The 18207-nt window shown below is 34.7% G+C and overlaps 1 long non-coding RNA gene across 1 annotated transcript; it reads right to left on the bottom strand.

Annotated features, from left to right (window-relative positions):
• Window positions 1-3017: 3017 nt before the first annotated feature.
• LOC138109098 (uncharacterized) lies at window positions 3018-7765 on the bottom strand. The gene is made up of 3 exons (XR_011150261.1): window positions 7684-7765; window positions 3820-3893; window positions 3018-3428 (listed from the first exon to the last, which is right to left on the bottom strand). It is a non-coding gene; the product is annotated as an uncharacterized lncRNA (long non-coding RNA).
• Between the last annotated feature and the right edge of the window lie 10442 nt (window positions 7766-18207).

Genomic DNA, 18207 nt, shown 5'->3' with positions numbered 1-18207 from the left:
ACCAATTGGTCACAATAATAACTACAATTACAGTTACTGGGAGTTGTTTGTTAAATGTTTGAGCTATGTCAAGATATTTTTTTCTCACGTCATGAAAAGCATCTGAGTTCTTGGCAACTTTTTTCCTCTTTTGTCTGTCATTTTGAACTGAGCTGTGTAAGTGATGTGGTTTAGGTCAAGAGCTAGCAACATAACTGATATGTAAAGAAAATTTGAAAAGAAAAGAAACCCCACAAAGCTTCATCATCTTTTACCTCTTCTTAATTTACTATTTGTTTACTGAAGAATTTGTTATGACTTACAATAATAATAAAATTAATAAAACCAGGCTTATATTCTAAATATGCCATTATCTCTGTGCTTTAAAACACTGGCCAATAAGCTTATTTGGCTTTTTTTTTCAGGAAATACTGTAAAAATAATGTAATTCATAAAGAAAACACACTATCAAAATACACAATCTTTTAAGGTTCTTATCAATATGCCCAAAGGAAAACATTTGCACCTTCTTCCTTTTCAAAAATTTTCTTTCTTAAAAATGAATATAGTTTTTGAATAAAGAAAGGAAGAAAAGAAAGGCTTTGTATTTTTTTTTTTAAATATAGGAAAACAATGTCTTTTTAAAACTAAATTTTAAGGGCTTTAAAGAATAAATTCAGAAAATGTTTTCTAGTGGTTAACGTGTCTATGCAATATATTCTGTTCTGCAAAATAATTTTTCCTGCTTAAAAAATACCTTGTCCTTGGGGATTTTTTTTTCTTTTTAAGATAACTTCATGTGAATTCAGAAGTGATTCACCAAGCACAGTACAGCTGCTTGAAGAGTAATGAGTTGTTTCATTGGGTTCAAGCTTTCCACTTGTTTCAGCTACCCATTAGTGGTCCAATTAATTTCACAACACTAGCGTTTTCTCACCCAGCACTTCCTATGGAATTCTACTGTGATAGGTATTCTTTAATTAAACCTTTAAAATGTCACCAATATTGCATTCTACAGGTGAAATGCAAAAATACGTTCAAGGTTTACAAAATCTTTATTATTCAGTGGGTGAAGTAATAGGACACAAAGAAAGCCTCTAGGCTGATGATTTCTAGGTCTGTTTAGCTTGAAAAAGCTGCAAATATTTAATGAAGATACTTTTACAAATTGACTGTGAAAGATTTGGCACTTTAAGGTTATCAAGATCAAACAAAGCAATAGTTCATTCACCCCATAATATAATCTTCCATATTCTTAGTGTTGGAGATTCTCATATACTTCCGATTTCAACTGAAAGTGTCAGCATGGAACTATTTCCATTCACACTGTGACATTCTTTGAACATGGGAACAGAAATTAAATCTCCATCTGACTATGTTGTGAAGTCCAGGCTGCAATGCCATTCTTAAACATACAAACATGTTTTATTTTTCCTTTCTAAAAATATAACAAGATTTTTGACCTTAGCATTGAAGTTAAAATCATTTGCTCTTACTTCAAGACAATAGGAAAAAAAACCTTTCATAACTGCCCTTCTGTGTCTATCAGGTTGATGGAGGTGATTGTCCCCTCTACTCTGCTCTTATGAGATCCCACGTGGAGTACTGCATCCAGCTCTGGGCCCCCCAATGTAAAAAGGATGTCAACCTACTGGAGTGGGTCCAGAAGAGGGCCACAAATATTAGTTTTCCTATGAGAAAGGCTGAAGCAGTTGGAGTTGTTCAGCCTGGAGAAGAGAAGGCTCTCTGGAGAACATAAACCAGCTTTTCAATATGTGAAGGGGGCTTATAAGAAAGGTAGAGAGAAACTTTTTACCAAGGCCTCTAGTGACAGTATAAGGAATAACAGTTTTAAACCGAAAGAGGGTAGGTTTGACTGAATGTTAGAAAGAAATTCTTTATGAGTGTGGGGAGGCACTGGAACAGGTTTCCCAGAGGAGTTGTGGATTCCACATTCCTGGAAGTGTTCATGATCAGGTTGGGTGGAGCTTTGAGAATCTTAATATAGTGGATGATGTCGATGTCAAAAGCAGGGTGGATGGGACTAGCTGGGTCTTTGAATGTCTAAATGGTGCTATGATTCTATGACTCTTTTTTCTACATCAGTATTTGATTACAAGATTTAAAGCACTGAGCACCACCTTATTAGCTTATTTATTTTAATATTTTCTACTTTAAATACTTTATCTTAATACCGTTCTTCTTTGGATAAAATAGCATCATCCCAGAATGTAACTGAATCCATTCTTAGAACCCTCTATTTACATGTTTGGTTACATCTTAAAGATGGAACTACTGAAGATAAGACTGATGTACTGCTCACCTCTACCAAATGTGTCTACCACTAATTAACATGGTATAAATTGACATGGATTATATATGAGATATCGAAGTGTTGTTTTTACCATATGAAAGAGAAACTGCATTAATCTGTGTTACTCAGATCATCAAAACAAATGTATCCATATTCATAGCTCATTTTCTTACTCCCTGTGATTCCTTCCAGCCTGACCAATTCTACGATTCTGTGATTTTGTGACTTTCAGCATCTCTCAGATTCATTGTCTGAAGTGTCTGGGTAAGAAACTCATGTCTTGAAATTCAATGGTTTCAAGGAGTTGAGACATAAATATTACTAGATCCCTGAAATGTAGGTACAAATATGATAAAAATAGAGAAAAAGGAGACCTAGTGCATGAAACATTATTCTAGACTGGACCTATCTTAATATGATCTACAAGTTTTTGGAATGAGGCTGCTATTTCTGTTAGGTCTGTGGTGGATGGATGCACTTCTCAAACAAAACATTTGCTAAACATCTAGGTTTCCAAATCTATTATTTATATTCTTACCTGAAAAAGAAAAGATTCTGAAATAAGAAACCAGGTAAGAACTATGAAATCTTTGATAGAAGACTTCTATCCAGACAGCTATTTTCTTATCTTTGCTCATTCTGACTATAGGCTGCACATATCTATTCTGTTCTCAGTCACAAAATTCTCAAGCTTCAAAAAGACTTCTTTGAAGCAAGCGTTTGAGATAACTAGAATAACTAACTTTGAGGTGGTTATTTGGTCACTGAAGAGAGAAAAGTGGTCACATTCTTTTTCTTATGCCTTCTTTTTCTTTAGTCTGTTAGTATTTCAAAGCTTGAAATGCTGTTCTTTTTGTAACTTACTGAGTGAAAGATTCATGGCTTTCATTTGAATGGTATCATTAGTCATATAAGAGAAAAGTGACTAAGACAAAAAGAGAGAGAGCTTCATGGGGAATAAAAAGTCATTATATCCTAGTCACAAAGTTTTCTAATCCGAATGAGTACCTACAGTACCCTCCAGAAACGCCTGTGAAGTGCTCAGCCCAATCAAATCTCCCCATGGTTGTCCTTTGAATTCTTTATTTCTGGCTTCTGTTGCATGCATATTTAATCAGACTCCTCACTTCTGTATCTGCAAAGGAAAAAGTACCCATTAACTCACTTCCAAAGCTGACGATTAAATTTTCAGAAAATACCTTATTTGAAATGGAGTTGATCATAATAGTCTCCCATCAAAAAATTCATGATCACCATCTTGTGCCACAAAACAACATATTGCAGCCAGTATCTAGATATTTAATAAATAATGTCAGTTTTGTCTAAATATTTACTAAATACTTTAAATATTTAGTAATATTTATATCATTTAAATTTAAATAATTTAAATATTCAGTTTTAATGAATACTAATTATCCTATGCAGTTTACTCATTGTCATTTGCAGCTGGCCTAAAAAGGGAAAGATAATACAGAAGATATATACTAAACTTTTAATACCAAAGTCATTTTAAAATAACTATCTACCTTCATCACCAGAGAGGTTTGCAGACCAGAATCCTCATGAAGTCTTCATGTATGTGTCCTTGGGAAGTCTTTCTCTATGGTATTTTAAACAAATTAAAAGGGAAGCTGAATAACACTTCTTATTATTCACAGAAACTTGAATATTTCTGAGATTATTGAAGGAATCAAATGGACCATGGTCTGTTGGTTTCCTTTCTTTAAACTTGCACTAAAAACTATCTCTCCAGGTTCTGAGAAATCCTTATATCACATATCTCCCATCAAATCCCTTTTTTTCTTAAAATGGAGTTGGAGTGTGACAGGCTAGTGTTGTTTGTGCTGTTTTTCTCAGGTATTTTGCCTTTTAGCTACACACCTATTCAAGATAAGAAGAGAAATTTCCACTGTCTTCAGCAGTTTAGAAATTTAACTTTGAGAGGATAGAGCCATATCTAATATTTCTCTGACCGTGCTGTCACAAATGTAAGGGCAGATTTCCATGGATGCAAATTTCCATACATATCACTGGGTAACGCATTTTAAATGAAGAAGGTGGTAAGATCCTGGTTGTAGAGAGGAGTGAATAGAAATGTCTCAGTTTTTTGGACAGGTTGATTTACCCTTTATGACCTTCACACTTCTAGATTTGAAAATGACATTTAAGTTTGTTGAAGACGACAAATCCTATGGCTACATAAAAAGGAAGGGGACAAAGGCATGATTTACCTTAGATAAAACAGCCTTTTTAGTAAAGATTTATTGATATTAGATGAATTTGCAGTAATACCTACTATTTTTATGAATTCATTCACTAAGATTCTAAATTATGCCAGTTGTCTGTGTTTCAGTTTATTGGCACACTTCAGCTTTCTACTAAAGGGCTTTTCTGCTTAGCTCAGGTTGTCATGACCCATGAATTTATTTCATAAGATAACAAGTGTTCATTAACTGGAATGGTTTTTATATAGGAGAAAGAAGTCTTATAAATTGCACACTGTACCTCGGTAGACATTAAATATAGTTATTATTATATTTATTTTATTTTAATTTTTTTAACCAAACTCCATTGCTATTTCAGGAATGAGCTAGACACTTGAAAAATACATTGCTTTATATCAAACAGTCCATGCATTTCATGGACCCTTTATATTTTACAGAGGAAGACGCTACTAACCACTCTATCAAGTCAGCAGAGCAGACATCTAGGATTTTCTCCAATACAGGAGTATAATAACAGGCTATCCCTAGCTTGTGTAATGGTTTTTAGTAAATAATTTCAATTCCTCTTAGGTTTTTGTATAGTGGAGTAATGATGCTCAAATTTTTGCAAAGAGCTTAGATATCCACATGTGCACATACACACACACAGAAGAAACAGAGCAAGTAAATAAAGTATCAAAATGTATTTATGTACAGGAAACTAATTTTGCCCTAGCACAAAGCAAAATAATTTTTATTTGTAGTAAATCAAATACACCTACTGAAAACATAACGTCAGTCATTCATTATTAGCTAATTATGTTGTATGGGTACACTGTTTTCTTCCATATGAACCAGGAAGGGATTGTTTTTTAAAATACATGTTATATTGCCCTTTTCTATTTCCTTTTAAAAAGTATAAAATTCCAAAGATAACATGCAGACTATGTTTATGTATATTGTATCAAGAAAAGTTAAAAGAAAATACTTGTCTTCCCCATATTTTTTCTCTTCTTTTGGTTTGACAGCAATGAAAACTAAATATTTCTTCTTTTTGGTACTACTTAGGAAGCAGAAAATATATAGAGATATTTCTGTACTTTTTTTTTTGGTTAGAATATATTATAATTCCCACAAATACTGATTCCACTAGTTTAATCCTAACTATGTAGCACTGTAATGAATTAAAATTTTATATACAGCATCACACAACCAATTTGAGATACTTTTTTTTTTAGATTTGATCAATTGAAAAACCATGTAGTCCTGAAGATGAAGACCATGGAGAACAAAGCCTCAGCAGTAATGATAATAGGACTGCCTTAGACTAGCAGAGTCAGCATTAGCGAGAACAATATTTGTCAAACCACCATCACAAGACCAACACAGCAATTTCCATACGAAATTACCTGCTGTGTTAGATATTTTGTACCTCCTCTTTCCATTAAGCAGCCTGCCCTTTTTGAGAAATCCAAATTAATGTAAAATAAAATAGTATATTTTTATATAGACCATCTGTTTAATATTTATCATAGACTGCTTTATTCACCACCCATTCAAATCATTCACAGTCACTGTTCAAGTCAGTGACAGATGCAATTAAGACTTGTGGTCTATGGATGTCTACATTCTTAGTGGAAAATGGAAGTAAAAATTAATTTCAGTAATATTAATAAATTTATAATTAAGGCTGAAAGATATTGTTTATCATTTGATTTTATTCCCATCTGTCCTAGTTATGCATTTCAGTATCTGTACCATCTATACACCTGCTGCTTGTTCTTAACTATGACAATTTAACTGATTATAACTAACACACTTGCAGGATTGTTATTAAACCTGTGCAATTTTCCATCAAACTGTGGCAATAATTTTAATTCTATATTCATAAGAGTTGTAAGAACTTCACATTATAAAATTTCCTTATTCATATTTTATTAAGCCATATTTTAGTACACTTATTTTGCCTTTTAACACTATTCTGGCCTCTTTCTCTACTTTTTTATTCTACTCAAGTACTAGAAATTTACAAAAGTGTAAGTTAGTTACAGGTTATAGGACTATGGACACAGTGTAACTCTCATCTACAATTTCTAATTTTTTTCAATTTTAAAACTTATTTTTGCCTTAAAAATACTGCTAAGCTTGCATAACAGCCAACTTTCATAGCTTCCAGAATCTGTGTCGTGCTTTTACCAGATACTAACTGTTTGATCATGAAGTCACTGCTAGAAGAACTTCTCATGTCATTAGAATATTTACAGTGTAGGCAAACAACTGTCACCATGGCAAAAGCATAGCTGATTTCATGTTGTGGAAGAGGGAACGAACACTGCTTGACACAGTCTGTCTTTATGATATGAGATATAATGGCACCTTTTTTCTACACTTACAGGGGCATCTGATATTTCCATAATGGAATAAAACGAAATAAACCTAAAAGAAACACTGTCTTACTGAAAACTGTAATCATTTATTGGTACAGAGTTAATACCACCAGTCTCTGGTGGTTGTATTGGTTTCACAGACTTGGCCACCGTCCTTCAGAGAGCTTCACCTCCAACAAGGGGTCATTGGTCATTTGCTGCCAGCCTGTTGCTCAAACAAGCTAAAACCAACTCAGGCCAGGGCAAGCCCAGACACTGCACTGTGAGTTGTGTACAAAGCCAGTGGGTATTTGCTATTGATGGCAACTCATTTGCTGGGATACTTCCATCTGTCTTACAATCATTCTTTTTTCACTGTCAATTGTTAAAATAAGAGTCAGCAGTGAAACATTTCCAAAGGAAAATTTATATATTTTGACCTGTCAGCTTTCTGGTTCTTCTCTAGCATTTAACAGTCTCATTGTTTGAGTTACGTGGTCAGTCCTGAGAACATTCCAAAAATTGCTGCTTTAATATGCAATTGTAATAAAAAGCGGGCTTATTTTTTTAATACTTTTTAATGTTGTCATGAGTACATGAAATAGTTTCTTCGATGCGTTGCATATGTAGAAATATATTGATACAGGATTACCGAGACAGCTCAGAATCCTGCAAACACCTTTGTACTTATATAGCTCAGTTAGCTTAAATGAGACTAACCTGTTGCTGTCTGTCTGGCTCTGTGGGGCATACGTGTGCACCCACAGACGCACGGGTGGGTTCAGTATTACAGTTGGTAGCAATGAGTCAAGAAGGGTACCTGTGTGCGTTCCATCAGAAGCATTTATTGCTGCTACACTCTTGAAGGTTGCAGAGGCAAATAAAAGAACAATGGCAAGCTCAGGGTTTTTCCCGGGGCAGGGGAAAAGGCGGGACCAGGGAACGGGGACCAATGGAGAAGCTCTGGGGGAGCGGCGAGGGGTGGAGGCCAACAGCCAACAGGGGAATCCAAACTGGGGTGGATTACCATAACAGAAGAATGCATCCTAGGAGAGACTTCTTTCCCTCATCATGACCAATAAGTCTCTGGCACCAGAGACTGTCTTACCAAGAGCTTTCTCTGTCCCTTGTGCCACAGGGCAATTGGGCACCACACTAATCAGCTGTATAAAGTAATTCACAAGCTAATTCTTTATTTGCAGGAATACACTCTACATTTAAATGTATGATCAAATACTTCTGTTGTATGATCCCTAACAGTTAAATGCCTCAGGAATTCTTGTCTGGATTACCTTTTCAAGCACTTATTGAAGAATACAGTTCAGTAGCATATCTGTTCTTAAATTAAATGACTTTTTAATCAAGAACAAATGGCCTACAACATCTTGATTTGAAATCCCCTTATTTTTGTAGTACAACAGCACCATGAAATATAAAATAAAATAGGGTATCTCATTCAGAGATGTCATGAACACTGACATTCTCACAAGGTGTTAAAAAGCTTTTTAGAAAATACAACTTCTTAAATATTGCCTACTTACAAACTGATCTTGGGTGTTGTTTGCAATTCTGAATCGAATGATCTAAACTCAATTATTTGAAATTAGGAAGAAAACAAATACAGTTGTCTGAAAACATTTTCTGTGAAACAGAACATTTTATATAAGTCCATTTCAATTTGCTTTAGAAGAATAATTTCAAATATAGCAGGGGATGAATAAAATTGTTTCTCTTAAACCATTATAGGAAAATTTATAGTAATTAAAATGAAAATCTCTTGTAATTGTTAAGGTGAAGTAAAATAAAAACATTACTATATTGATAATGGAATCACAGAATCAGAATCACAGAATCACCAGGGTGGAAGAGACCTCTAAGATCACCGAGTCCAACCCACACCCTAACACCTCAACTAAACCATGGCACTGAGTGCCACAGCTAATCTTTTTTTAAACACATCCAGGGATGGTGATTACACATCCAGGGATGGTCATGGGAAGCTATAAGGTGATCTCTTCTGTGACAACAAAAGTTTCAACTTCATGAATCAGGAGTTTCATTCAATTTTTTTCACTGTTATGAAAGAGGTCATTTTGCCAGTTTTAGTTCTATCATAAAGACCATGTCTACCTTCAGTATGTTGCTTCAAAGTTGTTAATATGATAATCCTCTCAGTGAATTGTGGTAATGAAATCAATAAAACCCCCAAAATATAAATTTTTCATGGAAATAAATAATATTTTCTTCAGATTACTTTATTGCACTTCCATTGAGAGATCTGAAATCTAAATTGAGAACATCTCAGCCATAGTTTTAATCTTGGCTATAAAAAATTCAGTAATAATTCTCACTGGCTTTTCAGCAATTTCATGGATTTCAAATATGTAATTCAATAATAGAATATTGTAGTTCCTCCCCTTAGCTGCTTCTCCTTCCAGACAAATAGCAATGTATTCATACTGTGTAAGCTACAACAGTTATGCTTCATACCATTGTTAACTCTGTTAGAGATCTGCATGATAGATTAGAGAATGGTGATATTTAAACTCTGCAGTATTCTTATGTGGTGCCTTAGTCACTTATTGTAATTTGTAAAGGGTTTCAAAATAAATTCACAATTGCATTGGACTATGTACTGAACTTTAGAGTTGACTGTTTACATAAAAAAAAAAAATCATAAATAGACAGAAAGCTTTGACCAACTAAACCTTTGTTACTAATGATCTGTAAAGCATCTATGCAGCTTTGATAGAAAAACAAGTCTTACTCCATTACACACTGGGTCAGCAGCTATATCCTCTCCCTTTTAGCAACATTTCTGAAGCTTGAAGAATGTAAATAGTGTTCCTACCTACATTCCTAGTGCTTTCAAAGACAAAAAAGTGTTTCTTGAAATCTTTTGCATCTGTTGACCTATCTACATAAAATCCATATTTAGGAGTTCTTCTTTTAAAGCAAAATTACCTCTGAAGATTTTTAATAATCATATTCCATATACATTTCATTGCTCTTTTTATTTCTAGGCTGGGGAGGGAAGAAGGGAGAAACCACTGAGAGTTATCGACTGAAATTTTAAGGTAAATTTAAACCACTGATAATTCTTTATGAAAATCAATAATCTTAAATATATGATTCTCTTAAACATTTTGCATTGTGGAGTAAATGATTTTCTCTAGCAAAGATTTTAAAACACAGGTCTCTGAAGACAGGCTTCTAAGTGAGTATGGAGGTTACAGCCAATCTAAAATGTATTTTGATCTTGAATAAAGAATGAAATATAATGAGAGTTGAGATGTGTTCAACACATCTGAGACTTGTACTGTTCAGTTGCTGTCTATAAGAGTACCTCTGAGAAATGAAGCTCTTAAGATTTAAGCAGTTATCACTATAGTGTATTAGCTTTTTAGGATGGTAATATTTCATGAATACCATTTTTCTAGGTGTTTGGCCAGATGTTGCTCTTTCTTTCATGTGACTCTGCTGATTTAAATACAAAAGTCATCTATTCCACCACTTGATGCAACTGGGGAAAAAAATAAATTGTTGCTCTGCAAATTCTCTTAGTCCAGAGTTCAGCATCCTCTGCTCTGAAGGGAGTTTGAATTTCAACCTAGCAAAAAATAATTAGAAAAAAAAGATTGTTGCCATTTGAACAATAGAATGTCAAAATCTGCCATATTAACATTATTCTAAAATATTCAACCCTGAAGCAGTTCTAGCAAACTTTAAATATGCTGAATAGGAGATGTAACACAGACCAGGTGGGCTTCCAGCAGCAGGAGGCAATATAGGAGAACAACAATCAGAAACTTAAAATGTATAGTTTAGGATATTTTCTACAGAGATTTTTTTACAACTCTCTGAAGTCAGCACCTGCAATTTTCTCCTCTTCAGCATTTACTGAAACTTCTGCAGAGCTAGTAAAGGTAATTATTTTATTTGAAATTCTTCCACAATCTCTAGTGCTCTTGCTGTTATGTTATCAGTTCTGCCACTCAGCTCTCCTGCTAAGGAGTCTTGTTTATTAGGCAGAAAGGTAGTGCTTCTAAAGTTACACCTAAGAACACCCTCACTATGGTACAGTATTTTGTATATTTATTTCTTTAGGGTTTTTTAAGTGAGTTCTCTTCAGTATTATTAATTATTGTATATTGAGATCTGTGAATGTTGTTAATGTGTTTGTCATAACATAGACATTATAGAAAATGAAGAAGGGCCTGTTAGTGAGGTGTTACAGACCGATACAGGGTATATGTATGTAGTGGTTTGAAAACATTTTAATTTTCTCCACTTGTGTGGATGAAGGAAAAAAAAGCTGCAATAGATGTTTAAAGAGCTTTTCTTGGTGGTGAAAATAGAATCAACTTCTCCCAATAGAAATACAGCACATGAAAGAAAGGAATAATCTTAATTTTGGCTTTAAAATTCTCATAATGTAATAATCCAGAGATGTAAGGATAGAGTCAGACAAAACAAAATAAACTCCTGAGATAATAATCCATACTTTTCAGCAAAATGCTCCTTTTTAAAAGTAAAGAAGAACATTCTGCTTGAATCTTTTCAAGTCTATCTGGGCAATATACTGGGAAGCATCCAATATTGAAGGACGAAAGAAGAACTTTTCTAATTCTACTGTGTTCCTTTCTGAATAAGGATTCAGGTTAAGCACCTCCAAGTGACAGAAATTCTACATTCTTTCAAAAAATGTAGAATTCTCATTCTACATTCTTTCAAAAATAATGGCATCTAGTTTTCAATGCATTTCACTGACTGCTCATCCAGCACTTATTTCAGCTGTTTTTCAATGAGGATGTTATGGAAGCCGGTGTCAAAGACCTTCCTGAAATCTGGCTAGTCAGAATCCACTGCTCTCTACAAGTCTGGGCATTTCATCATAGAATCCTTTAGGTGGGAAAAGACCATCAAGATAATCAAGTCCAGCCTACCACTGCCAAGTCCACAAGTAGATTATGTCCCTAAGTGGAACATCCATGCATTTTTCAAAGACCTCTGGGGATGGTGTTTCAACCATTCCCCTAGGTAGCCTGTTTCAATGACTGACCACCTTTACAGGGAAGAAATTTTTCCTAGTATGTAATCTAAACCTCTCCTTGGTGCAACTTGAGGCTATTTCATCCTTTCACTTGTTACATGGAAGAAGAGATAAATGCCTACCTCACTACCACATTCTTGTAGTTGCAGAGAGTGAGAAGGTCTCCCCTTAGTCTCCTTTGCTCCAGGCTAAACAACCCCAGCTCCCTCAGCCAATCCTCATAAGATTTTCATTCCAACCCCTTCACCATCTCCATTGCCCTTCTCTGGACCTGCTCCAGCACATCAATGTCTTTCTTGTAGTGAGAGGCCCAGAACTGGACACAGGATTCGAGCCACAGCCTCACGAGTGCCGAGTACAGAGGGACGATCACTCCCCTGGTCCTGCTGGCCAGTGTTTCTGACACAGGCCAGGATGCCATTTGCGTTGATCTCCTGGGCACACATTGGCTCATGTTCAGCCATATGTCCACTAGCAATTCCAGGTCCTTTTCCTCCGGGCAGCTTTCCAGCCACTCTTCACCAAGTCTGTAGCACTGCATGAATTTGTTGTGACTCAGGGGGAAGATACAGACCTTTGCTTTTTTCAACCTCATACAACTGGCCTCAGGCCACTGATCCAGCCTGTGCAGATCTCTCTGCAGAGCCTTCCTACTGTCAAGCAGATCAACACTCCCACCCAGCTTACATGATCAAGGTATCAAATTGGTCAAGCATAGCTTCTGCTTTATGAATCTATGTTGACTACTCCTGAAGATTTTCTTGTCCTTCATGTGCCTGGAAATATTTTTCAGGATTAGATCCATAAACTTCTAAGGGATCAAGTGAGGCTCACCAGACTGCATTTCCCTGGATCCTTGTATTGCTGAAATGTGAGCCTTGCGCTTCATACTGAAAGATGGTGCACTGATGTCAAAACCAGAACAGCAATTCATTTTATCAACTTTTGTAAAACTAAACTTATCATAAAAAACTGTCTTTGATAGGGCACCTTCACATTTTCTTCTATTATGAAGAGTGAATTATGGATACAGACTAAGAGTTCTGTCACACCCCAATTACCTCATTTCCAGCCGACTACTCATGACTGCATCTGTGACTGAATTAGAAAATATCTTGCAGGTTAATGAGATCTTGGTTAAGTACACTGAAGCTGGACAAGGGAAACCATCTTTTTTTTACCATACTTAATAAAAATACATTTAACACATAGAAAAGAAGTAATGGGGATGGTTTTCTAGATGTTCTATGAATTTTAAAACAACTAATGAATTTCCTGTTTCAAACTCATGGTATCACTAATTTGATTTTTGTCTTTTGAAGGAAAATGCAGTTTTCCCTCCCTTTTAGAGGAGTTGTAATGAGAGAATGGTACAACAGTTGAAAAGAGGAATAAAAAAATCCCTGTAAGTACTATGTATAAATCCTCAGCATGTAGTGACATATAAAATAATGCTTTCTTTCCAAATAGAACATTGTAATTTTATGTGGAAACACTAATATTAAAAAGGCATAGGAAGAAGACTGAATTAACTATTTATGATTAATCTAGGAAAATTCTCTTGGCTTCTTTTCCAGAAAAAAAAAAAAAAAAAGAAGAAAAAAATGATAGAACACTGAGATATTTATATGAAAATTTCAAGAAATTTCATTTCCAAGTAGTGAACGGATTAAAAACATAGCATTCCCATAGTAAGGAAATGTAAGGAGAATGAAAATACATACATTAAGGAATTGTTTTTTCCTTTTTCGACTCATACGACATCTTTCTACTGTGATATCAGATTGACAAAAAGTACAACCATAGAATCATGACTTGTCTGGGTTGAAAGGGAACTTTGAAAGTCATCTTGTCCAACTCTCCTGCAATGATCCCAGACATCTTTAACTAGATCAGGCTGCTCAAAGCCCAGTCCAATCTGGCCTCGAATGTTTCCAGGGATAGGACATCTACAACCTCTGTGAGCAACTTGTTCCTATGTCTTATCACCCTCACAATAATTTTTTTTTCCTAATACTTAGTTTGAATTGACCCCTTCTTTAGTTTAAAACCACCACTCCTTGTTCTATCTCTACAAGCCCTATTAAAAATTTTGTTCCCATGTTTCTTTTAAGCCCCCTGTAAGTACTGATAGGGTCTCCCTGTAGCTTCCTCTTCTCCAAGCAGAACAACCCCAGATTTCTCAGCCATTCCTTGAAGAAGAAGTGCTTCATCACTCATCATTTTTCTGGCCCTCTGGCCTCTCCAACAGTTTGTGTTTTTTTTGTGCTGAGGACACCACATCTGGACACAGTACTGCACGTGGGGTGTCAGAGCAGAGGAGCATAATCACCTCCCTCAGTCTTTTTTTGCAGCCCATGATGTGGTTGGATTTCCATACTGCAAGTGCACATTGCCAGCTCACGTCCAGCTTTTCATCCACCAACACCTGCAAATCCTTCTTGGCGGGGCTGCTCTCAATATGTTCAACCCCCCAAGCAGAGGTTGACCTACTCCAGGTGCAGCACCCTGCACTTGTTGAACCACATAACATTCCCATGTGTCCACTTCTCAAGCTTGTCCAGGTGCCTCTGGATGGCATCTCATCCTTCAGGTGTGTCAACTGCACCACTCAGCTTGGTGTCATCAGCATAGGTAAGAATGAATAAATTATTGTTATTGCTTAACCAAATACCTGATGACTAAGGACCTCAAATAAAAACTCTGCACGACACAATATGTGGCATTTTACAATGCCTGATTTATGTACAGATCTTACCACAAGTGAGTTCGGCTATGTCAAAATAGATACTGTTGTCATTACAGATACAAAGAAAAATAATTTTTCATAAATTATAAAACACAATTACAGTGAATCAGTTCTATTCCCTCTAAAGATATGCAAGCACTCATATTCTTATGTTACTGTGGTATCTGGTTTAAATACGAAACATCTCTTTGTGTTGTCATGGTTCCTAAGCACAATAAAATACACACTATCTCAAGGATTAAAGTGAAGAGTACACATTTTTATTTGAATATGTCAGTGCACAATGACAAATAAAGACATTTTATCTAGCAAAATTTAAATTGCTTCTTCCACACGGAGAATTTCTTATCAAAATGCTTTTTCTAAAGACTAATATTTCTTATAATATTTCAGGGATTACTTGCTTCTTAGAATGAAGCAAGCTAGTGAATGAAAAAAAGAGAAAAATATAAGAAGAAAAATCAAAAGCTCTGACCCACTTGGAAAATTCAAATACTGTTTTGTTTTGACCTTACGGAGTTGCCTGAAAAAAGTGGAAATTTCCTTAAAACTCCACAACTTGCAAAAGCGTTGTTTGGAATGAGCATTCAAGTTTTATTACAATCAAGAAATGTTTCACCGTGGTCCTGGAAACTAGCCAACAGCTAACCTGACTTTCAGCGTCAAAGATTAGGTCATGGCTCTTCATATACTTAGCCTTGTGCATCACCATTCACTCAAATTAACCATTTGCTTTCTCCTAGCATTATTTCATGATCAACACCGAATCCAATCTGCATCAAAGACACATCTGTGTTCTCCTTAATCACATCTATCAGTAGTGAATGAACTGATTACAAGTCTTGCAGACATGAGTCCAGGTTCCAGAACCTTCACGACACAAGACTAGAGCCTTCATGCAATTTCACAACAAAACTACTTCACAGCTGTCTATACTTTAGACACCTCCACTAGGTCTACATAAAGTAATGATATCCTGCAGTAAATGTTATGTCTTCTAGCTAATTCATATATTCAATTCCTTACAAGTGCATAAATGCATATAAAAATTGTTTATGGGCATTAACTGTACACATGAGGATCAGTCATGTTCTGATATATATTATGTTATAATGTGAAAGGATTTAGCAGATGGAGTTTGGTACAGCAAAAGACTATGCTTGAGCCACAAATAACCTCACAAGGTTCTTTTATTAGGAACTTAGAGACAATATTTTAATTTTAAATGAATAAGCATTAGGTCCAATCTCTCTTATGAAAAAATATTGACCATTGATATTCCTGGATGTTGAGAACATTTTCACATTAAATGTTTGACTTACTGAAATTAAAGTTTCTCACTTCAACAATCTTGCTTATTAAAGAGACATTTCTGTTTGTTTGTTTGTTTGTTTGTTTTTAACAGAGATCTGAGCAGTCAAAGTACTATTTTTAATTAAACAAACATCACAATTACAACCTAGGATTTAAAGCATCTCAGATATGAAAGAAGTTAACCTTTACACTTCATTAACCCTTTTACTGTTTTTTGTAATTTTAAAAAAGCCTCAGAGGAAATAGCCATCAAGGTGTACAATGCTAATTTTGAGGTAAAACTTTAGATCTCTTAATACTGCTTCTGCACCATTTTTTACATCTGTGGAAATGAAACCACAGAAAACAATAAAAAATGAGCAATAATTTATTGTCCTTTGTAGAGTAAGGTTCAAGGAATAATGTAAATTATTAATCATTAATAATCTCAAGATTTGTGTTTATTATATATGGATAAGGTAAGCACTTTAATAAGTATATAAGCAATGTTTCCCAGATCTAAATTTTTATTCTATATTCTCACAGGAAATAATACATAATAAGAAAGAAAAACACAACCCATAAATAACCGTAAGTATAGATCTTTTCCTATAAGATAACTTGACAATATTTTAATTGTTCCGTATTCCATCGGCAGGAGACAATGGAAAGGAAAAAATGTTGGCTTTGTTTAAACTACAAGCATAAACTATACCAGCTGGTGCACTCCACTGGGAACTGATATGTGGGTCAGCACATTGCATCATCAGCACTTCTTCAGCAAATCCACCTGCATGAGTAAACAGACAATATGGGGCCCCAGTGTAGCAAAGTACATTATTAAAGAGACAACTTCCTAAATTTGTGGCCGTCTTAGCATTTTATTTCAGATAATACTAGCCCTTCTTGAATAAAAGTATTTCATTTTGTAACTAGCTTCAGTGAGCTGATAGGTTCTTTAATGATAGTATAAAGGCAAAAGTAACTTTGTTATACAGCTATAGTGCAGAAAAAAAAATCAACAGAATATGAAGTTTATTTATCTAGATGTTACTTCTACAAAATAATTGACAACTATTTTATTGTCCTAAACCAAGTCTTTTAGGTTTTTTACACAGTAAGCTTTCTTGTAACCTTTGCTACATCTAGAGTTTAGCTTACTATATAGACACAAACACCTTAGATATGACCCATATTTACATGCTGTAAATAATTATGCATTTAGTTTTCCTGCTTTGCCTTGGATGATGTTTAATTCCAGGGGAATCAGTTGTTCTTTATCTGAAAGGACAGACCTATTAAAAACAGACAACTGCACCAAAATAAAATAAAACCCCCCCAAACCAAAACATATGCAGTCACAATAATTGAAAGCAGATGGAATAAACTAAATACAGCATAAGTATAAATAAAGACTGAAAGACCTCATGAAAATCTGAAAGTCAAAGCCTGTCTCTTTGGAATAAAATGCTGTGGGTTGGCCTTCAATGAAAGCTCTTGATGTTTAGAAGGGTAGTTCAAGATCTATGTCTTGCGAATTAATCAGCATATTCATATTTTGGAAAGGTTATAAAAGGCATAATGTTGGCTGAACATTAATTTATGAAAAAAAGTCACTATTTCTTCCTAGGAAATGAACTGTTTCATATTAAAACAAAATGTATTTTACATGAACAATTTAGAAGCTATTTAAAATATTCCAGCAGTATTTCTGTTCCATTATTCTTGTAATTTCTTTATTGCATTTGAATTTGCATGTCTAAAATCCATATTGGTTGATGCTGCAAATATTCAAAAGAAAATATAGTAAAGAATGTTCTTCTTTTATACTATAACATATAATTTTAGCTAAATGACAAATATTAACTGTCAGTTTTCCAAAGGTAATTCAGAAGTGCAGCCTCATAGATGTCTTGATTAGTTCATATATATCCATCTATATCTCAAATAAATAGATTTTATGCTTCTTTTTCTGAAGAACTACTTCCCTAGATTATGCTCACATACACTGAAATTCATTATATGCTAAGATTGTTGGACTTTTTGAATCCAAAACATCAACAAGGAAATTTTTTATTAGAACTGACAGAAAAATTCTAAGAAATATTGAATTTAAGTGGGTTTTTCACTACTGAGAATGACCATCCATGTATCAGAAGTGAGAAATAGAAAACTGAGCTACAAACATGTCCTTTAGAAGCTGTGAGGATAAAGCAAAACAGTATTTAAAGACAACATGAATTGAGGGG

This window comes from Aphelocoma coerulescens, chromosome 4 (assembly GCF_041296385.1).
Source record: "Aphelocoma coerulescens isolate FSJ_1873_10779 chromosome 4, UR_Acoe_1.0, whole genome shotgun sequence".
Taxonomy (NCBI): domain Eukaryota; kingdom Metazoa; phylum Chordata; class Aves; order Passeriformes; family Corvidae; genus Aphelocoma; species Aphelocoma coerulescens.
Note: the sequence above shows the minus strand (reverse complement) of the source record. Positions and strands in the feature narration are given on the sequence as shown.